Consider the following 15,448-nt stretch of genomic DNA (forward strand, 5'->3'; position numbering starts at 1 on the left):
GGTCACACATGTGTATAGCAGGATAGCAGACATACTGCCAGTTGTTAGACAGGACGGAGAGGTAAGGTCACACATGTGTATAGCAGGATAGCAGACGTACTGCCAGTTGTTAGACAGACCGGAGAGGTAAGGTCACACATGTGTATAGCAGGATAGCAGACGTACTGCCAGTTGTTAGACAGGCCGGAGAGGTAAGGTTACACATGTGTATAGCAGGATAGCAGACATACTGCTAGTTGTTAGACAGTACGGAGAGTTAAGGTCACACATGTGTATAGCAGGATAGCAGACGTACTGCCAGTTGTTAGACAGGCCGGAGAGGTAAGGTCACACGTGTATATAGCAGAATAGCAGACATACTGCCAGTTGTTAGACAGGCCGGAGAGGTAAGGTCACACATTTGTATAGCAAGATAGCAGACATACTGCCAGTTGGTAGACAGGCCGGAGAGGTAAGGTCACACATGTCTATAACAGGATAGCAGACGTACTGGCAGTTGTTAGACAGGCCGGAGAGGTAAGTGTCGGTGATTTAGAGACAGTTTTACTTACGCGTCAAACGTTAACATTACTTTTAACGCCGTTTTCCATTCACATTGTTAACGTCATCATTATCTTCTGTTAACGTTGTGCTATTGTTATGTATCATGTTACTATATTGAGTTGAGATTATACGATCAAACGAATCAGACGTTGTTTTACTGCCTGTCTAAACTTTTAGCTAACCCATCCGTCACAGTAAGGTTACACATGTGTATAGCAGGATAGCAGACATACTGCCAGTTGTTAGACAGGCCGGAGAGGTAAGGTTACACATGTGTATAGCAGGATAGCAGACGTACTGCCAGTTATTAGACAGGCCAGAGAGGTAAGGTCACACATGTGTATAGCAAGATAGCAGACATACTGCCAGTTGTTAGACAGACCGGAGAGGTAAGGTCACACATGTGTATAGCAGGATAGCAGACATACTGCCAGTTGTAAGACAGGCCGGAGAGGTAATGTCACACAGGTGTATAGCAGAATAACAGACAAACTGCCAGTTGTTAGACAGGCCGGAGGTAAGGTCACACATGTGTATAGCAGGATAGCAGACATACTGCCAGTTGTTAAACAGGCCGGAGAGGTAAGGTCACACATGTCTATAGCAGGATAGCAGACGTACTGCCAGTTGTTAGACAGGCCAGAGAGGTAAGGTCACACATGTGTATAGTCGGATAGCAGACATGCTGCCAGTTGTTAGACAGGCCGGAGAGGTAAGGTTACACATGTGTATAGCAGGATAGCAGACATAATGCCAGTTGTTAGACAGGCCGGAGAGGTAAGGTTACAAATGTGTATAGCAGGATAGCAGACGTACTGCCAGTTGTTAGACAGGCCGGAGGTAAGGTCACACATGTCTATAGCAGGATAGCAGACGTACTGCCAGTTGTTAGACAGGCCGGAGAGGTAAGGTTACACATGTGTATAGCAGGATAGCAGACGTACTGCCAGTTGTTAGACAGGCCGGAGGTAAGGTCACACATGTCTATAGCAGGATAGCAGACGTACTGCCAGTTGTTAGACAGGCCAGAGAGGTAAGGTCACACATGTGTATAGCAGAATAACAGACAAACTGCCAGTTGTTAGACAGGCCGGAGGTAAGGTCACACATGTGTATAGCAGGATAGCAGACATACTGCCAGTTGTTAGACAGGCCGGAGAGGTAAAGTCACACATGTCTATAGCAGGATAGCAGACGTACTGCCAGTTGTTAGACAAGCCAGAGAGGTAAGGTCACACATGTGTATAGCAGGATAGCAGACATGCTGCCAGTTGTTACACAGGACGGAGAGGTAAGGTCACACATGTGTATAGCAGGATAGCAGACGTACTGCCAGTTGTTAGGCAGGCCGGAGAGGTAAGGTCACACATGTGTATAGCAGGATATCAGACGTACTGCCAGTTGTTAGACAGGACGGAGAGGTAAGGTTACACATGTGTATAACAGGATAGCAGACATAATGCCAGTTGTTAGACAGGCCGGAGAGGTAAGGTTACACATGTGTATAGCAGGATAGCAGACGTACTGCCAGTTGTTAGACAGGCCAGAGAGGTAAGGTCACACATGTCTATAGCAGGATAGCAGACGTACTACCAGTTGTTAGACAGGCCAGAGAGGTAAGGTCATACATGTGTATAGCAGGATAGCAGACATACTGCCAGTTGTTAGACAGGACGGAGAGGTAAGGTCACACATGTGTATAGCAGGATAGCAGACGTAATGCCAGTTGTTAGACAGGCCGGAGAGGTAAGGTCACACATGTGTATAGCAAGATAGCAGACATACTGCCAGTTGTTTGACAGGCCGGAGAGGTAAGGTCACACATGTGTATAGCAGGATAGCAGACATACTGCCAGTTGTTAGACAGGCCAGAGAGGTAAGGACACACATGTGTATAGCAGGATAGCAGACATACTGCCAGTTGTTAGACAGGCCGGAGAGGTAAGATCACACATGTGTATAGCAGGATAGCAGACGTACTGCCAGTTGTTAGACAGGCCGGAGAGGTAAGGTCACACATGTCTATAGCAGGATAGCAGACATACTGCCAGTTGTTAGACAGGACGGAGAGGTAAGGTCACACATGTGTATAGCAGGATAGCAGACGTACTGCCAGTTGTTAGACAGGCCGGAGAGGTAAGGTCACACATGTGTATAGCAGGATAGCTGACATAATGCCAGTTGTTAGACAGGCCGGAGAGGTAAGGTTACACATGTGTATAGCAGGATAGCAGACGTACTGCCAGTTGATAGACAGGCCAGAGAGGTAAGGTCACACATGTGTATAGCAGGATAACAGACATACTGCCAGTTGTTAGACAGGCCGGAGAGGTAGGGTTACACATGTCTATAGCAGGATAGCAGACATACTGCCAGTTGTTAGACAGGCCGGAGAGGTAAGGTCACACATGTCTATAGCAGGATAGCAGACGTACTGCCAGTTGTTAGACAGGCCAGAGAGGTAAGGTCATACATGTGTATAGCAGGATAGCAGACATACTGCCAGTTGTTAGACAGGACGGAGAGGTAAGGTCACACATGTGTATAGCAGAATAGCAGACGTACTGCCAGTTGTTAGACAGGCCGGAGAGGTAAGGTCACACATGTGTATTGCAGGATAGCAGACGTACTGCCAGTTGGTAGACAGGCCGGAGAGGTAAGGTTGCACATGTGTATAGCAGGATAGCAGACATAATGCCAGTTGTTAGACAGGCCGGAGAGGTAAGGTCACACATGTGTATAGCAAGATTGTAGACATACTGCCAGTTGTTAGACAGGCCGGAGAGGTAAGGTCACACATGTGTATAGCAGGATAGCAGACATACTGCCAGTTGTTAGACAGGACGGAGAGGTAAGGTCACACATGTGTATAGCAGGATAGCAGACGTACTGCCAGTTGTTAGACAGGACGGAGAGGTAAGGTCACACATGTGTATAGCAGGATAGCAGACGTACTGCCAGTTGTTAGACAGGCCGGAGAGGTAAGGTCACACATGTGTATAGCAGGATAGCAGACGTACTGCCAGTTGTTAGACAGGCCGGAGAGGTAAGGTCACACATGTGTATAGCAGGATAGCAGACATACTGCCAGTTGTTAGAGAGGCCGGAGAGGTAAGGTCACACATGTCTATAGCAGGATAGCAGACATACTGCCAGTTGTTAGACAGGCCGGAGAGGTAAGGTCACACAAGTGTATAGCAGGATAGCAGACATACTGCCAGTTGTTAGACAGGCCGGAGAGGTAAGGTCACACATGTCTATAGCAGGATAGCAGATATACTGCCAGTTGTTAGACAGGCTGGAGAGGTAAGGTCACACATGTCTATAGCAGGATAGCAGACATACTGCCAGTTGTTAGACAGGCCGGAGAGGTAAGGTTACACATGTGTATAGCAGGATAGCTGACATACTGCCAGTTGTTAGACAGGCCGGAGAGGTAAGGTCACACATGTCTATAGCAGGATAGCAGACATACTGCCAGTTGTTAGACAGGCTGGAGAGGTAAGATCACACATGTCTATAGTCATTAGTGTGTTTTATCTCAAACTGAATAAGGGGATGGAATTTTTTTTCTTCAAAAGGGCATTAGCGCCTTGATTATACCAAAAAGGGCACTTTGGGCCTCGACTATACCAAAAAGGGCACATAGATAAAATAGTAAGTTACATATTCAGGGCTCACACTACTGACTTCTCTTTTTGAAACTGATAGGGAAACGTGGTTAGATTTGAGAGACAAGTTCTCATTTGCTGGAGTCCCTACAATGTTTATGTTTTACTATAATAAAAAGGCCCATATGTACATGGTGTACATATATTTTATTTTTATACGACCGCAAAATTTTTGTGTCATATATATATATAACAGTGTATAATGCTATCATGTTGTTTGCGTCGTCGTCAAAGGACGCATTTAGCATTTAGTGTCCGGATTTAGTGAATAGATCTTTTCTGGATTATATTTTGTTATTCATTATTTCTCTGGCTAATTTTCTGTAGTATTCTGTTTATTCATCCAGATCCTTACATGTATATTATTGGACAGTGTATTATATGTATTACTGTGTGTAGGACAATTCTATGTTTTTCAGGTGCAGATCCTGCATTTTGTGCTGGGAAAAGGGGGGATAATTCCTTTAAACTGAATAAATACTGGTACATGAATACATATAAATATATTTGTAATAATGATGTTATACTAATTTTTTTCAGATGCATCTGTTGGAGCTTCAGACTATACTCCATTGTATGTTAGAAGGATTTAAGGTCATGGGAGAGCCAATGATACAAATTAATCTTTATAGATAGAATTCTAAACATTACTGTTTTTGGCGAGAGTGAAACGGTCAGACCATTAGTAAAATGTTCATTTGACAATTCTATAGATAATGGAGTCCTACACTGCTTAGTATATGGTAACCACGAGGATCAAATTTTAATTGAAGAGAGACGATCTCAAAATAGTCCAAATCGTGGTAGAAAACGTCAAAAAGTATTGTGTCCTTAAGTTTATACTGAAAGATTCCGATCCAGATCACGTTCTCCTTCGCCTGGAGAGAATAATATCCTGGCTGAAATAGAAAAGACACAAAATCTAGATCCAGATAGAGCAATTAATATGGAATGTTTGATTCAAAATCCAAGTAACTATCTCGTCAAGTCTTCATGTTTACATAACTACGTTCAGTCATATGTACCAGATGTAGTTTATCTAAGAAATACAACTGGAGGACGAGTAGCCAAAATTATAGTGGAAATATCTGCCTATGATAAATATGGATCATATATATCCTTTGAAACACATTTGAAATGATCTACGGAGCAGTGCTTTCAGAAGTGTATGGTGGGTCTGTCCAATAACCAGAAAGAAATAGCAGGACTTGTTGTAGTGCCTGATGGAATGAAACTCTTAGTGGTTCATAAAGTTGAAAAGACAAATAATATGTTTTCTTATGAAGTGAAAGAAACTGAGCTTGTCATATGGAGTGAAACAAATAAACTGTTTGCGATTATGTTGAAATTGATAGATTGTAGTTAGTGAATATTAAGTAAGAAATAAAGAAATCATAATTGAAGTTTATTGACATGCTGTAGAACTTGAATTGGCTATTTGGGCTAAAACTGTAAAGAATGATAAGAAGTATTATTTCATCACTGAAATTGTAAAAGTCTTAAAATTTCTCTGACCTTTCAATATTATTACAGTAACATTTGATAAATGACAAAGACATTACTTCTGTCCAGAAAAGTAAGTTTTGATATCCTTATGCCGCAGAAATCAAACCAGAGAAAATGATAATCTTTTTATCTGCTTACTTAATTTCAAATAGCATGAATAGTCCGAGCTCATACATAGATAGGTCAAATATACAATTTTGATGTTTTTGTTTTAAGGAGTAAATTTTTGAAGGGACCATATTTTTTCCTAACAATTGAGTTAAAAAATGCTTAAAGACAAAAAAAGTTGACGAAAAGACATACAAGAAATTTAGATAGAACTATTTTTGTAAAAATTTTATTTAAAATCATTGATTCTTACACATGTTACATGTTAAGCACACAATGAAATGGGCCAAAAAATTAGACTTTTGTGTAATTTGATTTTAACCAAATCTAGGCTTATGTAACCTAGAGCATTGTAGAGTGCAAAAGTTGACAACCAAAATATTGAAGTGAGATATATTTTTTAAAATGTGATAACAAACATTATGTTAAAAGACCTTTTTTGTTGAGGCATGGACTCTTATCATGCTTATAGTTCCTCTTTAAAAAATCAAATTTACCTGTTGACATGAAGATCTAAGTGAATGCTATCTGTGATGCATGAAACTTTGAATTTTTGAAATACTAAGGCTTTTCTACCTCAGGAAGAGATTACCTTAGATGTATTTGGCAAAACTTTTAGGAATTTTTGGTCTTCAATGCTTTTCAAATTCGTACTTTTTTGGGCTTTTTAACATTTTGAGCGTCACTGATAAGTGTTTTGTAGATGAAACGGGAGTAGCGTAAATATAAAATTTCAATCCTGGTATCTATGATGATTATTTTATGAATAGAACGCAAGTACCTAATTCTCCATAAAAAGACATCTTCTTGTCTAATCCTTATTTGAAAATTTAGCTGTAAATTGGAAGCCATTTAAGAGTATAATATCAAACATACTTCTTTGTATTCAGTTATTTCATTGGTTGTCTCACTTTAGTTAAAAACAAAATACCTATTAAAAAAATTTAAAAAAAAGTGTTGAACAATATATATTAAGGTGAATCAAAAATTGGAACTTTCTACTTCTTAAAGTCCCGTCTCTGTCAGTCACACCATCAAACTGTATAATATGGCATTTGCAATATATCCAAAGGATACAGAATCACACATCAAATTCAATATTATGCCACAAAACTTTATCTATTTTATACAATCTCTGACCATAAAGGATGAGAAAATACTTATAAACAGTCAAACATCAACATGAAATGAAGCCAAGGTAATGTTTAATAATATGGAAAAAATTATTAGTGAGTAAAAAAAATATGTTTTTTTCGCTATATAAGCTATAAAACAACTGCCATATTCCTGACTTGATGCAGGTTATTTAAAAAAAAATGTTTTTTTTTTTACTGGTTTGCAGACAATAACTTGAGTACAAGTGTATGGATCTATTAAATTCTAGTATAAGGTTGAACACTACAATAAGAAGGTTGTGGTTTAGCGTGAAAGGTATTTTCGTAACTGTTAAATAGTTAGAGGCCAACAAGGGATGAAAACAAGCATTTTTTTATGTTTCAGAACAATGATTTGTGTTTTAGAGGATGGATCTCTTTGAAATTTGACCCTTAAGAAAGTTGGAATGTTTGTACACGAGTAGCATTTGTTAATGCTATCAACATAACGAGCTTCAATGTAACTTCTAGTAAAATTAAGATATTTACAGGTGAAAGCTTTCTCAAGTAGTTCAAAACTAATGATACATCCCATACACAAATGTTCTTAGATTTTGTTGGTCTAAGATTATAAACTCCTATCATAAATCTGACTACTAAAGGATGTGCTGCTACAAGGACATTATCTATCACTTAACCTAGTGCAGAAAGAGCAGATCTTGCTGTATTTATGGAACTGTAGCCAAGACCATTTTCAAATAAAATAGTCAAATAACCTAGCACTATATTTATAGAAATTTGAACTTCACTAATTTTCCTTTCAGGACAGTAAGAAAACCACTTTTTGACAAATACTTGTTTTTAGTGCTTTTTCTCCAAGAGCATAACATGATGCTGGCAGTTTTTGTCGAAATTTCTCTGTCAATAAAATGTTTCCTGATACATGACATATCATTTATAGATTCAATGTTTTGTTCAATGGATGGACAGTGTCTTTGTAAGGAAGAGTCAATAGATCTTTCCTTGCCATAACCAGTATGGGTGTATCAATTAACATCTGCATCACCAGAGTAAACCATGCTTGAGTCGGCCATAACGGCGCTACGTAAAATAACTGTTGTCTTGTCTTTCAAGATCTTCAGTACACATCTGCCTAGTAAACTGAAAGGAGAAAATAAATTGCATTTAAAGTCACTCCAGTCTATAGAAAAAGCATCTACAAAACTAGCATCAGGGTCAGGTTTCCATGAACAAAACCTTTTCAATTGTGAGTTTAGGCGAGATGCAAAAACATCAATTTTGGTCCACCCCACATTTCACATATATCACACAAAATGTCTTTGTTTAACTGCCATTCACCGTGAACATTGAACTTTCTAGATTCGGCATCTGCAATAGTATTTTCAGTTCCAGCAATGTGTCTAGCAGTGAGCCACACATTTTGTTTTTTTGCCCAAAACCAAATAGATTTTGCGATAGTGTTACAACATATTGACTTGATTCCACCCATTTTATTGACATAGCTTACTGCTGTAGTATTGTCAGTTAATATTTTCACATGCGTAAAACATTTGAATTGAGATTCAAATGATTTCAAACCATACAAAATTGCAAGTAATTCTAAATAATTTATATGATATGTTCATCAGGGGTCCATCTACCTCCAGCAAGAGAGTGAAGCATCAGTTTGTAAAATAATTTGTGGATTAACTCTGTCCAAAACTCTGAACTGTGTATACATATTACATGACCACCAAAGAATTTCTTTTTTTCATTTTATCAGTTATTTCCATATTGACATCAAAATTTACCATAGCCATCTTTAAGGCATGTATTTTTTTCTATTTCAATATCTCTATAATACAGTTGACCATAATCAACAGCAGAAAACTTGAGATAATCAAGCCTATATAACGCCTGTATAACTAGCAACCTCTCTTATTTTAGAGTTTTGTCTTGAAAGTAATTTATGACTTTCTTCATGTATCATTTCTTTTTGTCTTGTGTTATTTAAGTTACAATCATTTTTTCAGAGTCTATTAATAACTCTAAAAATTGATTTGTCTTTGTAGATACTAGTATAAGAACAGATTTTTCTCATGTATAATGAATCCCAAATAAGATACGAATTTCAGAGTATCTTGGATATTTAGACTACACTCTACAATTGTATGTCCTATCAATAAAGAATCATCAATATAACCTATATTGATATGACCTGATCTGCGGAGTGTAGCATATACCACTTTCATAAGTTTAGTGAATAAACGTGGTGCACTTGCCAATCCATTTGGTAAGCAAGTATATTGACAAAAAGAAACTTTCCAAATAAATCTCAAGTATGTTTGATATTGCTCACCAATGGGCACTGAATAATAAGCATGGCGCAAATCGACACTAGCCATGTAACAATTTTGTTTTATCAAATGCAATGCAATTTCAAAAGTGTCCATTTTAAAATGGTGATAATGTACATGTTCATTTAACTTTTTAAAATTTAGCATCATCCGGTATTCACCATTCTTTTTTGGTGTCACAAATATTGGTGAAATATATTCTCCTTCAATAGAGTTAACCTTTTCATTTACTTTAATATTCAGTAAATTTTGAATTTCTGCATTTATTATTCTAGTATCATTATTATTTGCTATTTTATTTCTAATAGTTGCTTGATTTTGAATAGAATGTATACCATCAATAAACTCATTGGGACATTTATGAGCAATATCTAAAAAATTACTATCTGAAGTAATTTCTTCTCATTTATTTATAAATATTTTCAATCTAACTGCTTCAAAATTTATACTCACAACATCAGATTTTAATATCTGTATTTGTTGTGAGTCCACCTGGTGCTTTTTTTATTCTCCTGTCTTAGTCTTATCTGAGCCTGCACGAGATGCTCTACCACGGCCTATACATCTACCACGGCCAGTGTCTCTACCAGAGATCCTAAAAAACCAAGGTCTACGACAGCCTCTAAAGCCACTGTTGAAACCACCCCTTCCTCGGATTTTATTTGATATTCTACTACACTTATCAACAGTTTTGACCACATCACTACCAAATAGGTTTTTATCATAAGGGACTGTAGCATTCAGCAAATGTCCATATTCACCAATGATATCATACTTCATGAGAGTTCTTCTCATTAAGCATACTAATCTGTTAGCATGCCCCATCAGAGCGAGTGAATCCATACAGTCGTCTAACATATTACTATGCTCAGTACACTCCTCTTTCTCTAATATTAAATCTAGTTTATTAATAACTTTAGCCATGACAGTAGCTGTCTCCACAACTACAGACTGAATAGTTGTCATTTGGTTATCCACTGTTAGTCTCGGGACTTAAAATATCCCAAATAACCTGGTCAGTTTGAACAGAGACGAGACCGTCACAATTTTGTGGTGTCTGAAGTTTCTCATCTTTCATGACATCTGAAAATCTCTCAGAAGAAATCCTTTTTTTTTGCTCATGCTAGCAAATCTTGTCTCTTCACAAGAGTCCGATTTGTATTTCTTACTAGGGGGTTCATCCCTTTTTCATTATCTGCTTGGACCTCGTCACAAGCGTCATCACAACAGTCAGACTCGTTTTGATTTTCATCGTCATACTGATATTCATCATCATAAAGAGCGTCTATTCTCTTGTTCATGTTATCAACCCTACAGTTTTTTTTTACTTGTTCAGATCTTATCTGCTTAAGAATATCAAGCATTTCAATGTTATTATTAGAGTCACCACTGACACTGCTAGACTTTCCTTTAGAAGTGGACGGCGTATTCGAGGAAGGGGGCTTACCCTGAGCAGCAGACTTGGACGAAGCCTTTAAAGTTTTCGACCTTGTTTTCGACTCCTTTGGTTTATCAGAGAGTAAAGCATCTTCATCCTCTAATCTTAAATAGTCATCGCCTACATTCAATGCCTTCTTATCAGGCGTTTTCTCTGATTTCTTATCACGAGACTGTATCATGGCGTCCGCCATATTTGTTTACTGAATAGAAATCCCAAACCCATACGAGAATGAAATTAAATTTTATAAAAATTATAAACCAGATTTAATCACGTTAAATTTTCAACAAATTAATTAATTGACTTCCTCGAAGTCATATAATTAAAAAACAAATCAATTTTCAAGGTTGCATTACGAGGTTACTAACACACGTCAGTCCCCAACGAAAGTTGACAGTTCACTGGTGTCGCGGTTGCGCAGTGCTTCTCATCTGATTGCGGAAGTGATATGACGTAATAGAATTACGCATCTTCAATCCACATACCTTATTTTCAGCTGTAACGTACCAGACAATGTCCGTCTTAAAAAAAACACAGACTGACATGCCCATCTCTTTGTCGTCCTGAGCACATGAGATCACCCCCAGTTTTTTGGTGTGGTTCGTGTTGCCCAGTCTTTAGTATTATATCTTGTGTCTTGTGCACTACTATTTGTCTATTTGTTTTTTTCTTATTAAGCCATGGCGTTGTTAGTTCGTTTTCGATCTATGAGTTTGACTGTCCCTCTGGTATCTTTTGCCTTTCTTATAGATGTGTATATATATAAAGAGTTATCAAAGGTACCAGGATTATAATATAGTACGACAGACGCGCACTACGTCTACATAAGACTCATCAGTGACGCTTATATCAAAATATTTATAAAGCCAAACAAGTACAAAGTTGAAGAGCATTGAGGATCCAAAATTCCAAAAAAAAGTTGTGCTAAATACGGCTTAAGTTATCTATTTCTGGGATAAGAAAATCCTTGGATACCAGACTAACATTCATTAAAAACAACGGTTTAATTCTGTGCTGACCTGATTTATCTACTAGATAGATTTTTTCTGATTCAATAGATAAATTTTTAAGAACAATTGTTCTTCTGCTGCTGTAGTCCCCTTAGTCGCGTTGTTGTGTCTTTCACAAAATCCCTAATTCAATTCTCAATTTTATGTAATAAAGTTTACAACTCCTGCAAACATAAAAAGATGTTCGATTGGTCACATGACTCCTAAGCACACATACACCTTAAAAAGTATACAGATAATTCTTGATCACCAGAATGCATTTAGAAAAGAAGATGTGATATGATTGCCAATCAGACAGCTCTTCACAAGAGACCAAAAGGACACAGAAATAAACAACTATAGGTCAACGATCGGCCTTCAACTATGAACAAAGCTCATACCGCATGGTCAGCTATAAAAGCCCCAAAAACGACAACGCAGTCTGTTTGATAAAGACACTGATGCACACATTTACTAAGTTAATTTTTAGTTCCTTGAATTCATGCTGCATTGAATCAGTTCTGACCAGTTTTATAATTGTTGAAACATCAAATGTAGTTTGATTAAGCCGAAAGTAGTTCGCCCATGTATACAAACTTGTATTCTACTTCAATTAAAAGACACTAGATTTGCCAACACGAAAATGGGTAACAAACAAGCAACAGTTAGACAACACAACATGGAAAACGTTTATTGAACAACATGCATGCCCTTCCCGAACTCGCGCTCCTTGCATGGTATACTATCCAGTTTTTCTAGTTGCACACAACCACAGCATACCACAACATATTAGACGATATAAATCCGCTACATTTGTTTGCATATGTCGTAAGTCAGGAACCTGATGTTAAGTGGTTGTTGTTTGTTGATGTGGCTCATAAGTGGTTCTCGTATCGGATATAGATTACACTATTGATTTTCTCGGTTGAATGGTTTTACACTTAGTAATTTTAAGGGCCCTTTTTAGCTCAATGTTTGGTGTGAGTTAATACCCCTTGTTAAAGACCGTACTTTGACACATACTGGTATACTTTTACAAAATGTGACTTGGATGGAAGGTTGACTCATTGACACTCATGTCACATCTTCTAATATTTATATAATTGTATCAAAGTTAATTAGATATCTGGCGTAAAACACGAGACCAACTTTTTAGTTTGTCACATATAACAACAAAGACTTCAACAAATGTTTATTAATGTAATTTCTAAATGTCCATAATGATTTTATATACTAGTAGTACTCTTCCCGTTTTCTTGGTTTTAGTCTTAAACATGTGTTGCACTGAAAATAAAAAAAAATATGAATAATTGTAATGCAAAGAAGACAAATTATATATAGTACTTAACTAGTATTGAAAAAAAGAACGTTACTTGTGAAAAATGACTTATATAGATATAGGTTTACAACACACAGATTAATAATTGCTGTCTGTAAAATTATTTGGCCAATTATATCAGATCTTAACCTATTGAACATATTTGTTTATCAACGTTTGCTTCGTTTCGTCTCAGTGTTCATTGGTCAATTTAAAATAAAACGTTGAATACTATTGCAAGTCCCGGAATATCATATCATGACCTGACGAAAAAGTTGACCATGCTTTATGACGTCACATATATAGAACATATCATTTGGCAAATCATTGAAAGAATTTTTTGTCATTCATTGTCTTAACAGTTTCAAACGTCTGGAAAGTTGAATTTTTTAAAATATTTGAGTGGAAAAATATCATATCATGCTTGATACAAAGGAATTATTAGGGAGCTACCATTTGATTTTAATGGAGGGGGGGGGGGGGGGGGGGGGGGGGGGGGGCTAGGATGAAATTTGAAAAAAGGCAGGTCAGGATTTTGAGTAAAAAAAAAGGCAGGATGAGTAACTTGGCAAAAAAAAAAAAAGCAGGATGACAATTGTAAAAAAGTCAGGATAAGCTAAGAAAAAAAAGGCAGGACCGAATAGACTGAAAAATAAAAAGGCAGGACAGAGATAACAAATAAAAAAAAGGCAGAACACAATTTTTCATCCTAGCCCCCCCCCCCCCCCCCCCCTTAATTTTATATGGTAGCTCCCTTAGAGAGATAGCAGTACCGATAACAAACCTTTTTTGACAGATATATTTTTTTCTTTCTGAACAAGTATTGTCGTTCCACTTATGATTAAATTGTTTACGCATTTCCATACAGTTTTCTTGGCGGTCTTTATAGTTATTCGGTTCACCATTATTCCAATCAGTGGCTCCAATTTTTACTCTGACATCTCTTGAGGTCCAAACAAAATCCATTTTGTGCGGTTTGCGATCTTTTCCACCAATCCAATAGCCTAACATGAAATAGTGTATTTGATACTTTAAAAGGGACAAATAATTGCTTACAACAAGTTAAGTTAGTTAATTATATACCTTCTAAGAACTTTTCCTCCTTATAACAATGAAGGGTCTGGATTGGGGGTTTTCTTTCTAAATTGGCCGTTTAAGAATCTTAAACATCATGGGTAATTTCATTGTTCGTACCCCAAAATGAAAATAATGTCACGTCATTGGTTTAAATTTCCAAATTGTTTATGGCATTTTTAACCAATCATGACGTTTTGATGTACACTTTTGAAAATATTACTCAGGATGCATTAGATTCTGAAACGACGAATTCTCTAGATACATATAGTTATCAAAGGTTCCAGGCTTATAATTTGATGCGCCAGACGCACGTGTCATCTACATGAGACTCATCAGTGACGCTCAGATCAAAATGATGAGAAAGCAAAGCAAGTAAAACATTGAAGAGTATTGATCACCCAGAATTCAGAATGCTGCGCCAAATTGGTTTAGGAAATCTATGCCTGGGATAAGAAATCCCTAGTTTTTCGAATAATTTATTCTTTTGCAAACAGGAAACTTATAAAAATGACCATATATTTTACATTCATGTCAACAACGAAGTGCTGGTAATACATTCGAGGACGAAATGTACTACTGGCATCGATCTAATACAATATTCACTATTTATTTTGTCGTTGTTCTCCACGTTTGTTGGATCCAACCTCTATTTGTTATGTTTTAAGCTTATTTATCTGCTGTGTATTTTGTAGTTTTTGTCCATTTTTTTTCTATTCTTTGATATCCCATCCAAACTCTTCTTTATACATTCGTTGATGCAAATGGCGAAACATATGAGTAGGACTATATCTTGCATTTCGTAGGTATAATAAATCAGTTAATCTATAAAGTATTATCAATTACAAAAAAATGTGCATTAAGCGTTACATTCTAGGAAGGATAACTCTTCACTTACTATCACGGCAATTAGAACCAGGTATCTTAGCTAGAGTTTTCAGAAAGTCTATCTCTGCTCTGTTATCAGATTCGGCAAGGATTGCTTGTTGTCTTTTGCATTGACTCTAGTAAAAAATACTAAACAAATAAGCTTAAATTGACATTAATACATTCATGAGGATTTTGCTTTTTTTTAATGTCTGTACAATTACATTTATTTTACGTCATGTTATCTCATTGAAGATTAGTGGAGATTAAATCAATTGGCGATAATATTTCATCTCCATATTTCATGATATGTTTTGACATCTAAGTAGTCTTTGTGAGTATTATTCGCTGGTTAGTGGTAGGATTATAAATCTTGAGATTTATCTACTACCGTAAAGCGTGTATAAAATAGATAGCTTTAATGTATATTATCGTTTGTTTTATGTTGCACTTCAGTGTGTCAGTTATTCCTTAAATAACGTC

General features: G+C 36.9%; 2 long non-coding RNA genes across 3 annotated transcripts; one reads left to right on the forward strand and one right to left on the reverse strand.

Moving 5' to 3' along the window:
• The first annotated feature begins 3,077 nt into the window (after window positions 1–3,077).
• Window positions 3,078–5,617, forward strand: LOC134719494 (uncharacterized). Of its 2 annotated transcripts, none has more exons than XR_010107602.1 (2): window positions 3,078–3,134; window positions 4,755–5,617. It is a non-coding gene; the product is annotated as an uncharacterized LOC134719494 (long non-coding RNA). The 2 variants fall into 2 exon arrangements; XR_010107603.1 differs by lacking the exon at window positions 3,078–3,134 and adding an exon at window positions 3,923–3,979.
• A 7,289-nt stretch (window positions 5,618–12,906) lies between these two features.
• LOC134719495 (uncharacterized) lies at window positions 12,907–15,104 on the reverse strand. The gene is made up of 3 exons (XR_010107604.1): window positions 14,997–15,104; window positions 13,809–14,028; window positions 12,907–12,990 (listed from the first exon to the last, which is right to left on the reverse strand). It is a non-coding gene; the product is annotated as an uncharacterized LOC134719495 (long non-coding RNA).
• Window positions 15,105–15,448: the final 344 nt, after the last annotated feature.

Source organism: Mytilus trossulus, chromosome 5 (genome assembly GCF_036588685.1).
Source record: "Mytilus trossulus isolate FHL-02 chromosome 5, PNRI_Mtr1.1.1.hap1, whole genome shotgun sequence".
Taxonomy (NCBI): Eukaryota; Metazoa; Mollusca; class Bivalvia; order Mytilida; family Mytilidae; genus Mytilus; species Mytilus trossulus.